Below are 6,000 nucleotides of genomic sequence, written 5' to 3'. Positions count from 1 at the left end.
TCAAGCCTGGTATGTTAATTTTTACCAACTGAGATGCATCCAAAATGGGATTAGACATACAAGATAATTTATCAGGGAAGACACCTGTGAGGGAATGTGGGGCAGGCATGAAGGTAGTATGGGATAACCCACAGAGCACTATGCAGAGCTGATTCCTGTGAAAAAGAAAGAGAAAGAAGTTTTAGATACCAATGCAGCTCTAAGAGTTTTTGCAAGGCTGATGGGGAATCCTCCAACCAGTCACCCATTAGAGTTAAAGAGAGCCTCAGAGAACTAGGCTTGCTTTCACACCCTTGCTGGGAGCCTGTAGGAAAGAAGCTTTCTGTGCAAAGGAGGTGGTGAATTTGAAATACACTGACCTAGGCGTTCTGTCAATCAAGTCCCTGCCATGGAGACCTGACAGAGTCTCATTCATGGCTGCCACAACAGAGACACTGAGAAAAAGATGCAACCATGAAAAGGTGCAAAGGTGGCAAGTTCTAATGACATAGAAAATAGCAATCAGGCTTTCTCACATCCAAAAGCCTTCCAAAATATCTCAGGGCAGTACAGAATTGACAGAGGACTGATCACCAACCTAGAAACATGGTGAGAGGGGGAAAAAACAAAAAACTGCAAGAATATAATCATCTCCCATCAATTTTCCAACAGAAATAATGTAGTCCTTGAAGAAACAATTATACAGTACCTCATGATACATGCTTGTTCCTGAGGCTCCCCCATGTAAAAGAACATCACCTTCATTCCTTCTTTTCTTTTCTTTCCATGACAGCTCCTCCAGGAATAGGATGTCTTCATTTAATTAATCCAATATAGCAGCTGTGATGTCATTTCTATATTTCAAGACTGGACCCTTTTTGCCTGTGTCTAGGACTGAATCTCAACCTCCTCCCACTAAACTCCTGTTTCTCAGCACTAAATTCTGCAGGTCTCTTCTTCCCTGGTCTTCATACTTTCTGTACTCCACTGTGTCTCAGACAAAATTATCCCCAGCCTCTGTTCATTTGTTTCCCAGATTCCATGCATTATGAAACCCTCTTGATCCTTTTTAACATCTCTTACTTGAGTCATTTTCTCCATTCTCATAGATCGCAACAACTACTAGAAGTCCTGCTTGACTTCCTGTCTCTAGTTTTTGAAATCTTCCTTGCATATGACTTCCTCATTACCTTCCTAATATCTAGTTACCTCACCTACTCAAGAATCTCAAGGTCTACTATTTGATATAATTTCATCTTTTCTCTTTACTAATTCTTGTTACTTTCATTACCTCTATTCTCCAGTATAATTTCTCCATCCTAATTAGATCTGTCTTTCTATACATCCTTGCCCCTCCAACATATCATATACACATAGATTTCTCAATTCCACTGCTGTGCCTAAAAACAAGGTCATCTCCCCTCCACCATCTGTACTCTGGACTTACCCACAACCTTCATCACAAGCAACCTCCGACCTCATGGAGAACAAAGACTCTAGCATTAATGTGCGAACTTGAGATTCAGAATGCAACCTACATGTGACTGAGAATCTTTTCCTGATGACCAATATATGTGTTCATGAAAGATACAGAAATAAAGGATGCAAGGTCTCTACCCCAAGGGACATAAATTCTAAGACAGGAGATAAGACCTGAAAAATAATCGTAATACCAAAGTAAAAAAAAAAAAAAAGTGAAGGCCACAAGATCAGAGAAATCTGAGGGGAAATACAGCTACAAATTGGAATCATTGGGAAACATTTTTTAAAAATGAATGCTCAAACCCCACCCATAACTTGTGATTTAATGGTCTGGAGTGGAACCCAGGCGTTGGTAATTTTTAAGTCTTCCCAGATGCTACTAACATGTAACCAGGATGGAGGACCGGCTGTTCTTATAGGTAGAACTTAGAACAAAATCAATGGTATTTAGCAAGGAGTATTGGAATTACCTAGAAAACATTTTCAACATACATAAGCCTATACTTTGTTGACCCTACTTTTTAATGGGCTACATCAAGAACTCAGTAATCCAGTTATGAAACAAAAGTTGGCTGGGCGCGGTGGCTCACTCCTGTAATCCCAACATTTTGGGAGGCCGAGATGGGCAGATCACGAGGTCAAGAGATTGAGATCATCCTGGCCAACATAGTGAAACCTGTCTCTACTAAAAATACAAAAATTACCTGGGCATAGTGGCATGTGTCTGTAGTCCTAGCTACTTGGGATGCTGAGTCAGGAGAATCACTTGAACCCAGGAAGCGGAGGTTGCAGTGAGCCAAGTTCATGCCACTGCACTGCAGCCTGGCGACAGAGTGAGACTCCGTCTAAAAAAAAAAAAGAAAAAGAAAAAGAAAGAAACAGGAGCTACAGGAAAAGGAAACCTTATTTGATATATCAAATTATATGAAAAACATTTGCAAATGATAAGTGGTAAGTGATGCTAAACCTTCTCTAAGTTACATTTATTGGTATGATACTGATGTGAGTATTCCAAAAATTACATGGGATTCCTATAAATTGAATATGTTATCATAATAGTCATAATGTCATATTCCACAGAAGTTAGTTATAATGTCCCATGCCAAAGAAGTAATTACATTTCTATTTGAGCTGTGTCTTTATCATAATGAAATCTCATAAGTGTTTTAACCAAAGACATTTTAAATCTTTGTCATTTACAGTTGGTTTGATTTTCCCTCAAAGCACTGCAATCAGATACAGTCCAAAATTGATTCTGTATCAAAAAGATTTATGGAGAAGATGCTGACAAGGACCCTTGAATACAAGTTTCTGATAAGATTAAGATCATACCACTAAACTGGCTATGGACTTCCAAAACTTTAACAAACAAGATGAAACCTTCATGAAATTGTCAGCACAGATCAGCAGGAAAAAAATTAATTTCATTGAAATAAATGATAATAATAAGGACAATGTCTTTGTAATTTTTTATTTGAAAATTTGGTGATTTTGGCCGGGCACGGTGGCTAATGCCTGTAATCCCAACACTTTGGGAGGCTGAGGCGGGTAGATCACGAGGTCAGGAGATTGAGACCATCCTGGCTAACACGGTGAAAACCCGTCTCTTCTAAAACTACAAAAAATTAGCTGGGCATAGTGGCGGGCACCTGTGGTCCCAGCTACTCAGGAGGCTGAGGCAGAAGAATCGCTTGAACCTGGGAGGCGGAGGTTGCACTGAGCCAAGATCGTGCCACTGCACTCCAGCCTAGTGAGAGAGTGAGACTCTGTCTCAAGAAACAAACAAACAAACAAAAAAGGAGGCTGTTTTCCTGACTGTAAATGAAAATCAGGTCACAATAGTGAAAGCATAGAATTTTGACTATTTAATGACAAGGTAGAGTGGCTTTTATTTATATTTCCTCAGGGAATCTAAAACAAGTGGTTTGAGCTTATGGAAAAAAAAGACTTTAACTTTCCTTTAGGTCAGATTTTTACTCTGTAATTTAGTCAAGAGAATTTTTAAGGCTACCAGTGACACTATTATGTGTCTTTGAAATTTGATCCTTCTATCAACTGTGTGAAATAAGAATTCTCTAAAATTTTTTTTAACTTAGAAGTATGCTTTAAAGGATCTAACTTCTGGCCATGGACAATTAGAGTTTCCAATGCTGTATTGAGTCTAAGTGACTCAATCCAACAGCCTCTTCAGTGAAGATGCAGTCCCAAAGATCCTATCTTCCCTGTTCCAAGTGAAATAAAATATTCACTCCCAGGAACAGGCTAGGAAAGCAAAAGACTCTTGTTGCCACAGCCCTACCAAGGCATCAAGAATTGGGATGACCAAAGTCCCTTATGGATGGAACTTCTTATGACAAAACTTCCTAGGAGCCTGATACATTTGAAACAAACAAAATTAATACATTTGCAACCATTAATACATTGATACATCAAATAATTAATCACATTTAATTAATAAACAATTAATTAATTACATTTAATTAATCACATTTAACTAATTACAATTAATAAACAATTAATTACATTTAATTAATTACATTTAATAACACATTAAACAAGTGATACGTTAATACATTTGCAACAAACAAAAAATCTCAAGTTCCCAGCTACTTGAAGGCTCATCACTTTATGTGACTCAAAAAAAACAACCCCACCATATGACGCAGACTAAAAGACAGTGCTCTCACTTGGTCACAAACCCTCAAAGACAAAGACATGAGACAAGATAAGAGGAAACCTTATCTGACACTCCCATTTATTAACAAAACAGAAGGAAAGAAATAAGGGGAAAAACTATTTCTGGAAGAAAAAAAATTGAACAATATGAATATTTATACCCCGAAATTACTGAAAAGTACACCAGGGTCACTAAACCAAGACTAGTGAAATAAAAACCTCCCATTAGTTGAAATTCTGTGGAGAAAAAACTGATTTTTACCATTCAATTGAAAAGACTGCACAGAGAGAAGCCAGGAGTCTTCAGTGTAATAAATTCTTACCCATTTGCTGGCTGATTATTTCCCTGCATACCGGCATGCCCACAAACAGGTTATGGTGGCAAGACAGGTTTATGGAAGGAAGAAAGTTTCACTAGCCACGTTGGTATTGTATAGATGACACCTGGCAGGAAGCAGCTCTCAGAGAAAAATTGATGCTAAATTATTGTTTTGCATCTTTAAAGGTATCAGATTCAGCCAATTTTTTCCAGTTGATTTTCCCTAATCAGATCCAGATTTGGGAAGACCTGCCTGCATTAATAGAGTCTCTATGATGTAAATTTTTCCATAAAAAGCAGCTTTACAGGGCCACTACTATTTGTTGGCTCTCTGGCAGCCATCTCAAAATTTGTCAAATATATCTATTTCCTTCAACTGACAGGTGTTTCTAAAGGTGGAATTTGATGTTCTGCAGTTGCAAGGGTTTTAGCCAATTCAGAGTTCTGATTGACTATAATCTACAGCTCCTATTGGATTTGGCCAAATTGAAAGGTTTTTGGTCACCAGACAGGCTGAAGAGTTGGTCAAATCCAAAGGAAGAATGATGAAAACCAAAAACACAAAGAGTGATTCTACAAATTACATACTGTTGAACACTCTAAGTGTAATCAGAGGTTACAGTCAAGTAGCAATAGGCCTTAACCTGCAGCTACCAAATTCCAAAACAAAACCCCAAACCAGTTCCTTACCTGAAGGGAGACCAAGCTGAAGGCTGCTCTTGATTGTCACAGGCGCAGAAATCTCATCTTCTTTATAGAAAGAGAGCAAAGCTCCATGAGTAAAGGAGTTCCATGGCAAAACAAAACTCAGATCTCAAATGAACAACTGGGGAGAGCAGGGATCTTGAGAGGCAATACGATCCAGTCCTCAGAAAGTCACACAATCAGTCAGAGCTAAAGTTCTATAGTTGGTACTGAGCACCAAAAGGAGAATCACTACAGGTCAAAGGGGCTACACTCCACTCACAGGGTCCATATTTCAGTCACCAAAAGGTTAACCAACATGAGTGACTATGGCAGGGGTCTTAGTCAATTGAGTTTTTGTTTTTTTGTTTGTTTTGTTTTGCTTTTTGTTTTTTTAGACAGAGTCTCCCTCTGTCACCCAGGCTGGAGTGCAGTGGTGTGATCTTGGCTCACTGCAAGCTCCACCTCCTGGGTTCATGCCATTCTCCTGCCTCAGCCTCCCGAGTAGCTGGGACTATAGGCGCCCACCACAATGCCCAGCTAATCTTTTGTATTTTTAGTACAGACAGGGTTTCACCATGTTAGCCAGGATGGTCTTGATCTCTTGACCTCCTGATCTGCCCTCCTCAGCCTCCCAAAGTCCTGGGATTACAGGCATGAGCCACCGCACCCGGCCTCAGTTGAGTTTTATTGAATCAGAGCTTGAGAGCATTCTGGAAAAATATGAGTCATAAAATATCTGCATGGCTTGTTTCGTCTTTGAAGAGGTTTTCAGGAAGCCTGATATTTATACATCTTCTTAAAGGGGGTAAGACAGGTAGAAAGAGACAAGTAGGAGGAAAAATGTTTGCTCCCATCTT

General features: G+C 39.1%; 1 long non-coding RNA gene across 1 annotated transcript in view; it reads right to left on the bottom strand.

Moving 5' to 3' along the window:
- The window catches only part of LOC112130129 (uncharacterized), a 105,964-nt gene continuing 99,964 nt past the window's right edge, over positions 1-6,000 (bottom strand). The window contains exons 7-8 of the long non-coding RNA XR_008516611.2: positions 5,147-5,206; positions 1-2,306 (exon numbers count right to left, since the gene is read on the bottom strand). This is a non-coding gene — a long non-coding RNA (uncharacterized LOC112130129). The remainder of the gene's footprint in view (positions 2,307-5,146; positions 5,207-6,000) is intronic.

Source organism: Pongo abelii, chromosome 20, assembly GCF_028885655.2.
Source record: "Pongo abelii isolate AG06213 chromosome 20, NHGRI_mPonAbe1-v2.0_pri, whole genome shotgun sequence".
In the NCBI taxonomy this organism is placed as follows: Eukaryota; Metazoa; Chordata; class Mammalia; order Primates; family Hominidae; genus Pongo; species Pongo abelii.
The sequence above is the reverse complement of the archived record's forward strand: the minus strand, read 5'-3'. Positions and strand labels throughout refer to the sequence as shown.